This window comes from Bos grunniens, chromosome 14, assembly GCF_055505025.1.
Source record: "Bos grunniens cultivar Pamir isolate PY7600 chromosome 14, Bosgru_T2T1.0, whole genome shotgun sequence".
In the NCBI taxonomy this organism is placed as follows: domain Eukaryota; kingdom Metazoa; phylum Chordata; class Mammalia; order Artiodactyla; family Bovidae; genus Bos; species Bos grunniens.
In genome coordinates, this window is record NC_141178.1 from 47,594,394 (window position 1) to 47,607,258 (window position 12,865).

General features: G+C 41.3%; 1 long non-coding RNA gene across 3 annotated transcripts in view; it reads right to left on the reverse strand.

Moving 5' to 3' along the window:
• Window positions 1–12,865, reverse strand: part of LOC147359371 (uncharacterized) — a 119,852-nt gene that overhangs the window by 44,424 nt on the left and 62,563 nt on the right. The window lies entirely within an intron of this gene.

Sequence of the window (12,865 nt, forward strand, 5' to 3'; positions counted from 1 at the left end):
TCATATTATAGAGTTTTGTGATTTCTACTGTCCCTCATACATTTTCATTTGTTATTTACAAGTTCTTCTCACATTTACATAGACCAGATTGACTGGTATAGCACCAAAGATTTACCCTTAGAAAATTAAAGATAGTCCTAATTTATTCACCAGATACCAATTTTGAACAGGAAAGAGTATAGGGCATAAGCTTTCCTAAGTTTGTCATATCAAAAAAAAAGAATAACATGAATTACACACACAGGATATGGGTTGATATTTGAGCTTTGAATGATTTGGGAATCCCATCATGTGTTGTTCAGTTTATCTACGGAGGTGAATTATAAGAACAAAAATCCATTTAAATCAGTGGTACTGCCTTAAAATTATCACTCATATAGCTGAAAATTCCCTATAGATGTTCAGCTCATACACATGTAGACTTCCTTCCTTCTGTTCTTCCTCCTTCCTTCCCTTTCTACACCTGACCAGCTACTAGAAATATTTATTGAACAAAGTTTTTTTTAATTAAAGTATAGTTGATTTACAATGTTGTATTAGTTTCAGGTATACAGCAGAGTGATTCAGCTATACACACATTATATATATGTATGTGTACATGTATATATATGTGTGTGTATATACACAGAGACTTTTTATTTTTTTGCATTATAGTTTATTATAGGACATTGATTATATTTCCTTGTGCTGTACAGCAGATCCTTGTTTATCTATTTCATATATAGTAGTGTGTATCTGCTAGTCCTAAACTTATAATTTATCCCTTCCCCACCCCCCTTCCTTTTTGGTAACCTTAATTTTGTTTTCTATGTCTGTGGGTCTGTTTCTGTTTCGCAAATAAGTTCATTGTATCATATTTTAGATTCTACATATAAATGATATCATATGGTATTTGTCTTTCTCTTTCTGACTTACTTCACTTAGTATGATAACCTCCAGATCCATCCATGTTGCTACAAACGCCATTATTTCATTCTCTTTATGGCTAAGTAGTATTCCATTGTATGTATGTACCACATCTTCTTTATCCATTTTTTGTTAATGGACATTTTGTTTCCATATCTTGTTTATTGTGAATAGTATTGCTATGAACATAGGGGTGTATGTATCTTTTCAAATTAGAGTTTTCATCTTTTCTGGATATACGCCCAGGAGTGGGATAACTGGATCATATGGCAGTTCTATCTTTAGTTTTTTTAAGGAACCTCCATACGGTTTTCCATAGTGACTGCATCAATTTACATTCCTACCAAGAGAGAAAGTGGTGAGCAAAGATTTATATTGTTATGTTTTAAAGTATAACATCTCTTACATTATTGGCCAAGTTTTGACTTATTCTTTATTCATTCAACTCACATTATTAAGTGGCTATTGTGTACAAGTTACTGTGCTAGGTGCTCAGAATACTCAAGAGACTTAGATTACTAAGGAAAATAATTTATGTACATAATGATAATGCAAGGTATCATAATTAAGAAGACGAAAGAACCACAAGGGAAGCACAGATAGATACCTAGGGAAAGTCAGAGGACTAATTTTAGGTGGAGAACACTCAGGAAAGGCTTCCTGAAAGAAGGTTTTTTTTTTTTTTAAGACTGAACAACGAATTCACAAGCATGTGTGTGGTGCATGTAAATTTCTCCCATGTTATTTTAATCATTTGTTTGTCTCTCTCAGTTCTTACACAGCAAGTTCCTTGAGGGCAAGAGATACTGTTTGGTCCACATTTATTTTTTCTAATACCTAGGACAAATGCCTGGAATGTGCTCAGTAAATGTTTGTTGAATAACATTATTAATAATGAATTTGGTCATAGGGGAAATTCCAGGCAGGGGCCACAGAGAGCAGCTGACTACAGACAGAGCCTTTTGATTCTATCATTTGGCAAATACAGAATCTTTCAGCTATGGAAAATAAAGCAATACGTTTCTTGTTTCATCTGAAAGTTTATTTTGATTTGAAACAAACTTCCTTGTCTTCTCCCCATGTCTGGCCGCACGGCTTCACTGGCTGTGCCCACATGGGCTGAGGGACAACAGAGCTCGGGGTAGAAGCTTCCTTTTCCCACCCAGGTTCCTGAGCAGCTTCCTGGCCTGGATGGGGGCTTCATTCACAGCCCCTTCAACATGTGGGAATGTCTCACTATGGCTACACTGAGGATTAACCAAACTTGAGCAAGTGTTTGGAGAGATTTAGAGGAAGGTCCCCATGGACCTACAAGGTATTAATGTGATGGAATGTTTAGAAAGTCAAGCAGCTTGGCTCAATTTTTCAAACTAGTGAAGTTCTCTGTTGGAATTACTGCTATGTTCTCATTTCCAACAGAGTATATATAGTCCGTTACCATCCACAGCATGAAAAAAGACTTAGGGAAAGGAGAGAGAGAAACAAAGTATGAAGCCTGCATCACTTCAATATCTGTGTGTGTGTGTCTAGAGCAGGCAATGTCTAGTGAGAAAGGACTGGGGAAAGAGTATGTTAAATAACTAGATAAAAAGTCTCCTTCCAAGAGGTTCCATGAGTGGATAAAAGAAGGGAAACCCTTTCCCATTAACTGGAATACTGGGAAAATTCTCCTCTACTCTCAGCACTGTTAATATCAATTAAGTGATAGTGAAGACCCTTTAATTTTTTAAAAGGTACTTAATAGTAATTTCAGTTGAGTTTTAGAGGTGAATAAAAACGAAACAAACCTTGTGATCTCAAAGTCATGTTCATTAATGCTCCTCACTTTGGTCAAGATAGGTGCCTGGGAAGGGCACTGGCTTGTCAACTCTTAACAGAGGTGTGTGACAACAGCATCTTACATTCTATGGCACTGGCAGCTTAGGAAGTATGGTCACATTTAGAAAAAAATTAATTTATCCGCTTTAATTGGAGGCTAATTACTTTACAATATTGTGGTAGTTTTTGCCATACATTGATATGAATCAGCCACAGGTGTACATGTGTCCCCTGGTCCCAAACGCCCCTCCCACCTCCCTCCCCATCCCATCCCTCTGGGTTGTCCCAGTGCACCGGCTTTGAGTGCCCTGTTTCATGCATCGAACTTGGACTGGTCATCTATTTCACAGTATGGTCACATTTATGACATTTTGGACCCTAGGAGAGTCAGAAGCCAGACATTTGAAGCCCAGTTTAACAGATAAAGAAATGGACTCAAGTTAAATATATTTATTTCTATAAAACTGCTAATTAGTGATTGAGCCCCTTCATAAATGTCATTTCATTCTTACACCAGCCCCATAAGAGAAGGGCTCTTCTCTTTCATTACGGGTGAGGATTTCTTCAAATAGAAGTAATTAGGTTCTTTCCAAAATATCACAGAATTTATCAAATAGTGACACTAGGTTAATCAGCCATTAGAGCACCAACACTATTATTTAATCACAGTGAAGGGTCAGTTGCTCAGTCATGTCTGACTCTTTGTGACCCCATGGACTGTAGCCCACCAGGCTCCTCTGTCCATGGAATTCTCCAGGCAAGAATACTGGAGTGGGTTGCCATTCCCTTCTCCAGCGCAATCTTCCTGACCCAGGGATCGAACCCAGGTCTCTCACACTGCAGGCAGATTCCTTACTGTCTGAGCCACCAGGGAAGCCCCTCTTTAATCACACTCCTTTATTAATTTGACAACCTATGTATAAGAGCACCTACTATGCATCAAACACTATTCTGGGTACTTCAGATATATCAGCATTGTGATATTTACATGCTCAAAACAGAGATAAATGAGTGACTTTACAATTCTGTGCATGTGCACACACTTACTGAGTCTCTGTGGGAACAACTGATTTGAAGTGAATTTACCAGGACTTAACATCACAACTCGGAGAAGGCGATGGCACCCCACTCCAGCACTCTTGCCTGGAAAATCCCATGGATGGAGGAGCCTGGTGGGCTGCAGTCCATGGGGTCGCTAGGAGTCGGACACGACTGAGCGACTTCACTTTCACTTCTCACTTTCATGCACTGGAGAAGGAAATGGCAACCCACTCCAGTGTTTTTGCCTGGAGAATCCCAGGGACAGGGGAGGCTGGTGGGCTGCTGTCTATGGGGTCGCACAGAGTCGGACACAACTGAAGCAACTTAGCAGCAGCAGCAGCAATGTCACAACAGGAAATAGCTTCTGTGTTTTCAGCAAGCATTGTTTAAGTGATTCAGTAGCCATTGCCAAGATTCTTCCACACTATTTAGACAGAATCCAGTGACTACACCTCAAAAGAGCCCCCCCTGGGGTCTTAACTGCTAAACATAATTTCTCAACCCACAGTCTTGGTCTCAGACCCCACTGTCGGAGAAAGGATAAACTAGTAATATTGCTAAGGATACTGGTACTAAATAATATCTATATTTTGTTTATGGTTCAAAGAATCTGATGATCCCATTCTAAATTAGAAAATAAAATGTTTATATTTTGTTTAAGAATAAGTTAGTTATAAGGTTTTGCGCAATTCAGCCATCCCAATTCAGGAATTTGGAGAGTGCTATGCTACCATTCAAATATTTTCTTTCTCTCAGCCCTGACTTTTTTTTTTTTTTTTTTAATGTTAATTGATTTGCTCCATGAAATGCCCTGTAAAGTGGCCAGATGTTGTAAGAGAACCTTGATAGTATGGGAATTCAGCAGGAGACTCCAGCAGCATAAAATGATCCTCAAGTTTCTCCAGCTCTCAATTTAGCAAAAACAAAGGCTCCCACTTTAAGTGGGATTAGAAACAATCTCCTGGATTTCACTGATAGTGTCTAAAGAAAAGAAAAATTTCTCACTACTCCCACCACTCAACACAACAAACAGGATTTGTAAACACAGAAGATACTATCCTGGATTAGTAGCCAGAAGATCTTGGTTCATTCTTGACCCTGCTGTTGTCCGGCTGTGTGACCTTGGACAAAGCATACAGTCTCTGTGTCTCACATTTTCATTGATTAAAATGGACACTGAACACAGCTGTGCTTCCCTTATGTATGAACAAAGCACTATGGGGAGTCAGGGGAGCAAGTAAATCCCCCAGGAGAAGTCAAAGAAGGCTTCAGAGATGAGATGACATTCAGTCTAGTTTTGGAAGGAGGAAAGTTTTGCCAGCTGAAAAAGACAGGGACAGGACTCTGGGATAGGAGGAGATGTGGTGATTGCGTAGTCACAACCAAGAGCTATTTGCAGAGAAAATCACAAAAGGGAATAGAGAGCTGGTGTATTCAGGGGTCAGGGAGAAGCAGGGAATAAGCACAGGCGTGCATAGGCAAGGCTGAGACATCAGCTCCGTTCGAAATTCAGGACCTCTGTGTGTCTCAGTTATTTTAGATTTTATCCAGAAGGTAACCAGAAAACAACAGGAACTTTTGTTTGATCACTATTGCTTTTCAGGACAAGAAAAGTTTTTTTAACCTAGGAAGATAACTCTGTTGACTATATGCAGGATGCACTAGAAGAGAAAGTAAATGATGGGGAAGAAGCCAATTAGGAAGTTACACCAGGCAAGATATAAGGGTCTGAACTTAAAACCTAGCAGATTCCAATGGCTGAATTTAAAGCCTGGAAGAGGATTCTAAGGAGGATTAACAAGACTTTGTGACTAGAGAAGAGAAAGAGAAATCAAGAGGCTGTGACAGCTCTAATATGAGAGGCTCTAGACTTTGCTCGGAGAAGGCAATGGCACCCCACTCCAGTACTCTTGCCTGGAAAATCCCATGGATGGAGGAACCTGGTAGGCTGCAGTCCATGTGGTCTCGAAGAGTCAGACAAGACTGAGCGACTTCCCTTTCACTTTTTACTTTCATGCGTTGGAGAAGGAAATGGCAACACACTCCAGTGTTCTTGCCTGGAGAATCCCAGGGACAGGGGAACCTGATGGGCTGCCATCTGTGGGGTCGCACAGAGTCGGACACGACTGAAACTACTTAGCAGCAGCAGTAGACTTTGCTCTCCACATCCATAGGCTCTGCATCCATGGATTCAACCAACTGTGGAACCTGTGGATGCAGAGAACCCACTGCACTGAATCACTTTATATATGGGACTTGAGCATCCACAGATTTTGGTGTCCACAAGGGTCCTGGAACCAATACCCTGCAGATATCAAGGGACTGCCATATAGTGATTACACATAGACAGAGGCTGTCAAACTTGAGCATGCATCAGAATCACCTAGAGGGCTTACGAAAACATAGATTTCTAGACTCCAGTTCTCAATGTTTCAACCCAGTAACAAGGTCTCAGATCTGCCGCTACTCTGGGGAACACAATTTGAGAAGCATGGATGTAGGATTTCAGGGCGTGAAGAGTTAAAGAGGAAGGCAGCTGTCAGGTTAATTTCCAAGCTCAGTTTGTTTGAGGAACCTATGGGACATGTTATATGTTTGTTGTCTAAATACCCCATCAGAGGTAAGCTCTAAGAGACCAGGAGTGTTGTCTGGTTCATGCCTGTACCACCAGTGCCTAGCATAATGTCTGGAGGAGAACAAGAAAGATTTGCTAAATGAATTAAAGAAAAACCAATCCAGGTAAAGACCAGAAAGCAACTTGAAATATGGGTCCATGAATTTTGTCCAGAAGTCACATCTGTTCATATGGATTGGAATATATAGATGGCCATTCCTTTCTCAAAGGGATCTTCCTGAACCAGGGATCATATCTAGGTCTCCTCCATTGCAGGCAGATTCTTCACTGTTGAGCCACCAGGGAAGCCCATATAGATTGAAAGATGATTGCAAATAAGGCAGTTAGACCACCAGAGTTGACATTTTTCAAATCCTTAGTCTTGCAAAATTAGGTACAAAGTTCCACTGAGTTCATAAACTTTGAAGGTAAGTGCCAACAGAAGGTTGAAGATGCAATCCATGTTTAGGCTCTCTTTCAGTTTGAGCCATAGGAGTACAACCTGCAAAGCTGAAAACTACTTGTTCCTAAAATGATGGAAACAAATACTAAAGGGGTATCCACGAGGACTATCAAAGGAAGAATTTCCATACTTAGAGGGAAAGACTAGATTGTCTGTCAACCCCCTTCTAACTCTAATAGATATTATGATTCTATGACCTGAGTAGGGAGCAATGATGGATTCGTGTCAACTTGAGATGAAGAACGTAGTAGTTGGATGCAGTGGTACAGCCAATGAACATTTATCTCAGAGTGGGAAGGACAAGCATAATGAAAATACAAGAGCTAAGATATTGGAGGGAAAAAGAAACGTGTGAGTCAGGGCATAGTTAAGTGCCAGCCATGTTAGAAAGGGGAGATGGACCGTTTCAGGTTTGAGTCAAGTCCATGCTACACACAGCCTGATGAGCCTGTATACAGAGCAACATCAACCCCTCTATCTTCTCTACCTTATTATTCAGAAGTTAATAAGACTGTTGTGAGAGAATAAGCTCTTGTTTAGCAAAATATCCTAGAACATCCTTGTACTGAAAAGTCACAATTTCTGAGCATTAAGAAAAGACACTTATATTCTATCTCTGGCACTTACTGCTCACACCAGATTATTTTTAGAAAGAAAACATATAAGTCAGGCAACATTTCGCTGAGAAGTAAATTCTTTTATCAGTAAAGGAAATTTGTGGCCTGATAGTGATAGAACATGGCCCTCTCAAAGTTAGAATATGCTTTTACCTCTGCTACTGGTTTAGAAATGCTTTAGAAATACACAAAGGATTAAAAAAAAAAAAAAAAAAGTGCAGTGCCTCGGGGAGTACTGCTAGTTTAAATAACACATGAAAAGTATTTATGAGCCCTTTTTTATGAGGTGGTCAAAGAAAAGACCATCCAGCATGTAACATAAGACTGGCTGAAGAAGAAAGCATTTCCAAACCACATTGGAGAGTTAAGCATGAATGGAATTTTATTTCAGTCTCTATTGCTTATTTAAATGAATGGTGTTTTCAGATGGGGGCTAAATGATAATGCAGATCAAGGTGAGGCTTGTCAGGAAGAAAATATACTAGTCCATTATTCCAGGAATGTTAGTAGGTAATGCTGGAGTCCTCTGAAATATATGGGTTTAGCAAAAGGAGGTTTCTGGAAGGGGTAAGTGGTTGTAATATGCCCAAGTCCATTTTGAATTCTGTGTACAGAGTGTTTTGCTAGAGTCAGGGCTTTGGAATGACTCCACATTCAGCAAACATGGCTAGGGTGTCTCCAGTCAACTGTGCTGGGCACTGCACACACACAACCGCAGCATGTGGTGACAGCCACAGTTGGCCCCAAACAGACTGTTCTCCATTTACTCCGTTGTTGCAATGGTCCTCTCTAAAGAGTGCTTGCCCGTAGCTTTATTCCTCCTGAGTGGTAGTGGGCCTGAGCTAATCTGCTCACTGTCTCCTTCCTGGGCCTCTGTGTGACAAAGAGCATGCCCTGGTGTGTGACAGCTGGCAAAGGTTATGGGTGGTGGATGCAGCCTTGGGACAGAACAAAGATAACTGGCCCCTAGAGGCATTCAATGGAGATCCTTGGCCTCATTAATTCCCTGTCTTCTAATGAGCAGCTGTCCCGTGAGTTGTATCAATAACAAATTGTAACGGTAAAATGTTCCCTCAGGCCACCCATTGACTGAGTTCCATAGCTGTGTCAAGAGCACTGTTGTGTTCATCCCCTCAATGAATGCTTTTCCTGGCCACTCACTCACTCATCCCACGAACACTGACTGAGCGCCATCTGCATCCTAGGCACTCTGCTGAGTTGTCACCTAACTTCATGATCTTCCAACAAATTCCTTTTGGATTTTACAAACATCATATGGAGTACTAAATCTGCAGCTGATGTTCCCACATGTGAAAACAAAACTGTTTAAAAGTTTAAAATGGAATCCATCCGATCAACATCCTTCCTCCTCAAAAAGCCCACATTTCAAGTTCAGCAGCATCAAGCAAGGTCCATGTCTTACAACTACACTTAGGAGATCAAACCAGTCAATTATAAAGGAATAATCCTTCCAATGAATATTCAGTCAACCTGACTGAATATTCATTGGAAGGACTAATGCTGAAGCTCTAATACTTTAGCCACCTGATGCGAAGAGCCGACTCATTGGAAAAGACCCTGATGCTGGGAAAGATTGAGGGCAGGAGGAGGGTGGCAGAGGATGAGAGGGTTAGATAGCATCACTGACTCAATGGACATGAACTTGAGCAACCTCCAGAGATAGTGGAGGATAGCAAAGCCTGGCGTGCTGCAGTCCGTGGGGTTGCAAAGTGTCAGACACGACCAAGTGACTGAACAACAACATTTAATAGTTGCATCGTTGAATGAAACTTAGAAAAAGAACTACAATATTAGGCAAGTTGTGAATCTATACAACAGCTTTAAACTATTTTACAAGGTGAGGGAAAAAATTAGACGATAGGAAATTGAATTTTCAGGTGTGTATACTCAGTTTCTAAGTCATGTCCAACTCTTTGTGACCTGATGGAGCCCACCAGGCTCTTCTGTCCATGGGATTTCCCAGGCAAGAATACCAGAGTGGGCTGCCATTTCCTTCTCCATCAGTTTCCAGGAAATTCAGTCAAATCATTCAATCATTTTTTCAGTCTCTTTTACAGAACCAGACCAATTTTGCTACAAATTTCCCTTTAAACATTCACTTTTTTCATTCCTTGATCATCTGTCTTTCTTACTCTCGAAATCTGGGTTTGTGGTGGATTGGAGATAATGGAAATGATGAATGCAAACCAGGGAGCCTGACAGTCCCATTTAGAAGGGACGTTGGCTAGTGTGTAGTGTGGCCTGGCACATATCACCCCACTTCCTTGGTGCCCATCTTCTACTTCCCTTTCTTTCTAACCTCCTTGCCAGATGGAATAGTAGTTTACCAGCAGGAGAGAATCCCTCCCGTGACCACCTCTATAAAAGACCCCTGGGTGTAGAACCAGTCTCTACCCGTATAGCAGTTGTCAAGCCCATCCCTGGGTAACTGATCACTTCTTCATCTTGTGGTGGGGGCCACCCTCTGGGAGGTAAAGGGAAAAGCTTAATTCACTTCTATTAAGAGTTAATCCATCTTTACTGTACAGCAGAAACTAGCACAACATTGTAAAGCAATAATATTCCAAATTTTTTAAAAATGCATTCCAGTATACATTGCTGCTGCTGCTAAGTCGCTTCAGTCGTGTCCAACTCTGTGTGACCCCATAGATGACAGCCCACCAGGCTTCCCCGTCCCTGGGATTCTCCAGGCAAGAACACCGGAGTGGGTTGCCATTTCCTTCTCCAATGCATGAACGTGAAAAGTGAAAGTGAAGTCGCTCAGTCATGTCCAGCTCTTCGCGAACCCATGGACTGCAGCCTACCAGGCTCCTCCGTCCATGGGATTTTCTAGGCAAGAGTACTGGAGTGGGGTGCCATCGCCTTCTCCGCCAATATACATTAGGTGCAGACAAATACTGTTTGATTCCACTTATATGAGGTACCTAGAATAGTCGAATTCATAGAGTCAGAAAGTACATTGGTAGATGCCAGGAGCTGGAAGATGGGGAGTGGGGGGTTGGAAAGGGGACTGAGGCCTAAAGTGTTTAACTGGGGCAGAATTCCAGTTTAGGGAGGTAAAAAATTCGTTGAGATGGATGTCAGGGAGAATTGCACAACAATGTGAATGTCCTTAGCGCCATTTCACTGTGCAGTTAAATATGATTAAAATAGTATGTTTTATATTATGTGACTTTTACCACAATTTAAAAAAGGGATTTAATCCACAAATCCTCACTTCTCACTCTAGCAAAGTGATTTTTAAAATATATCCTGTCTTACTAAATACAGAGCAAATAAAAACAGAATGCTGCCTCCATTTTTTTTTTTTTTTTTTTTTTGTAATTCCAGTCTTTGCCATAACTGGTGGAGGCTGGAGTCTTACTCTTCTGGACAGGAATTCACTCCAAAGTTTACCAGCATGATGCCATGTGGTGGAAAGGGTTTCAAAATGATGATGGATTTCCAGCCATATTCAAAAGGCAAGAACTTATGATCCTTTTTTTTTTCTTTGAATAATCTCTCTTACAGTTCAGCAAAGAAAACTGGCCACAACCCTCTATTTGTTTGCTTTCTTCCCCCTTCTAAAATAAACAGCACAGTACCTCAAGTGTATCTGACTAATTGGAAGTCATTTTATTGATTTTATGCTCAAATTCTTCTTTTTCTTTCCCAGAGGCAGGCATAATTTTAGTTTTAAAATGAAAAGATATAACAGCTTAGTCAGGATACAGCCCCAGTTTCTCTAAGAATCTTTTGGATTATCTAACGGTAACTTACTTTGTTTAGAGTGTTCCAGCAGCTTAAAAGTCATAAGCATTCAATTCTACCAGTGTTTTCCCAAGAAGCCACTTCAGTGCACCCTCACGGGGAGGTGGGAGAAAATTATTCATAGAGCAAAGCTTCCAGCAACATCAATAAAGTGATCATTGTAACCAGGAAGATCACATGTTATTTGTCTTGGCTCTCTCAACAACTAAGTCTAAAGCAATATTTTTTAATAGGTAGTTTTTCTATTTATGGATATTCCATAATCAAGAACAGAGTTGTGATTCTCCTAGTCATTGCTAAGCTATGGCTCAGATATTGTGCTATGACCTGACTATTAAATGCCAGGACCCCACAAGGTGCTGGGATATCTCAGTTCCACAGATGGCATGCTTCCTGTGGCATCTAGGGACCTCTGTGATCCCAAGGATTGTAGCCCACCAGGCTCCTCTGTCTATGGGATTCTCCAGGCAAGAATACTGGAGTGGGTTGCCAATCCCTTCTCCAGGGGATCTATCTGACCCAGGGATTGAACCTGGGTCTCCATATTACAGGTGGATTCTTTACAGCTTGAGCCACCAGGGAAGCCCCTCTGAAAATAGAACCACCTCTAACCACACTCAACAAAGGATTAATCAAGACTCTTCTCTGCCTGGGGCATCATGACTGCCAGTTTATGAGATACTACAATAGTCTGTGGACTTCTCTGGAATGTAACTGGAAAGAGTCATTGAGTTCTTAACTCATTCATTTACTCAACAATGCACTCACTTTGGATGAGGCACTGTTCTAGAGCCTAGAACCATTCCTCTTACAGAAGTTATACCCCACATCTTTAAATTTCTATGCATTTTATTGAGATCATCTTCCATAGACTGAATAAAGGTTGCCATATGTGAAAAGACTTTGGGTTTTCTAGAGCCAGCAGTCACCATCTTGTACTAATTCTAGTAGTGATATCTGTTGGGATTTGTGACGAAGGGAGACATGCAGAAGGAAGCTGTCCCTTGGTTTCTGAGACACGTGGAAGTACACTCATGTGCTGTTTGTTGCAAATACCAGATTTGGTCCAGCCGTGCAGAGCCACTGGAGGGCTTCACCATGGATAAGGCATTAGTTTGGATAAGACACTCTCTCTATGTGGCCTTCAAACACTCCTACTCACAACCTGCCCCTCAAAACGCAGACATCTACACCAGCATTGTGACACCCGGCAGGAAGCGGTGACAAAGGCAATAGTGCATTTATCATGCTGGTTACATTTGCAAATATCTCAACAAATAATGGGGCACTTGGGGCTGATGGGATGTGATTTCAGTTAAATTTCATCTATTATCATCCTGGGGAAAATGAAGAGTAATGTGAGAAGCCCTGATTCATAGAGACATGGGCTTCCCTATTGGCTCAGATGGCAAAGAATCTGCATACAAGGTGGGAGGTGTGGGTTTGATCCCTGGGTAGGGAAGATCCCCTAGAGAAGGGATTTTTCCCATTGCCTGGAGAATTCCAGGGACAGAGGAGCCTGGTGCGCTACAGTCCACGTGGCCACAAAGAGTCAGACAAGACTGAGCAACTTAACAGTTGGGTTTTTTTTGGTAGTCAGGATGCCCCGAGTTCTGGTTCTAACTATACTGCTTG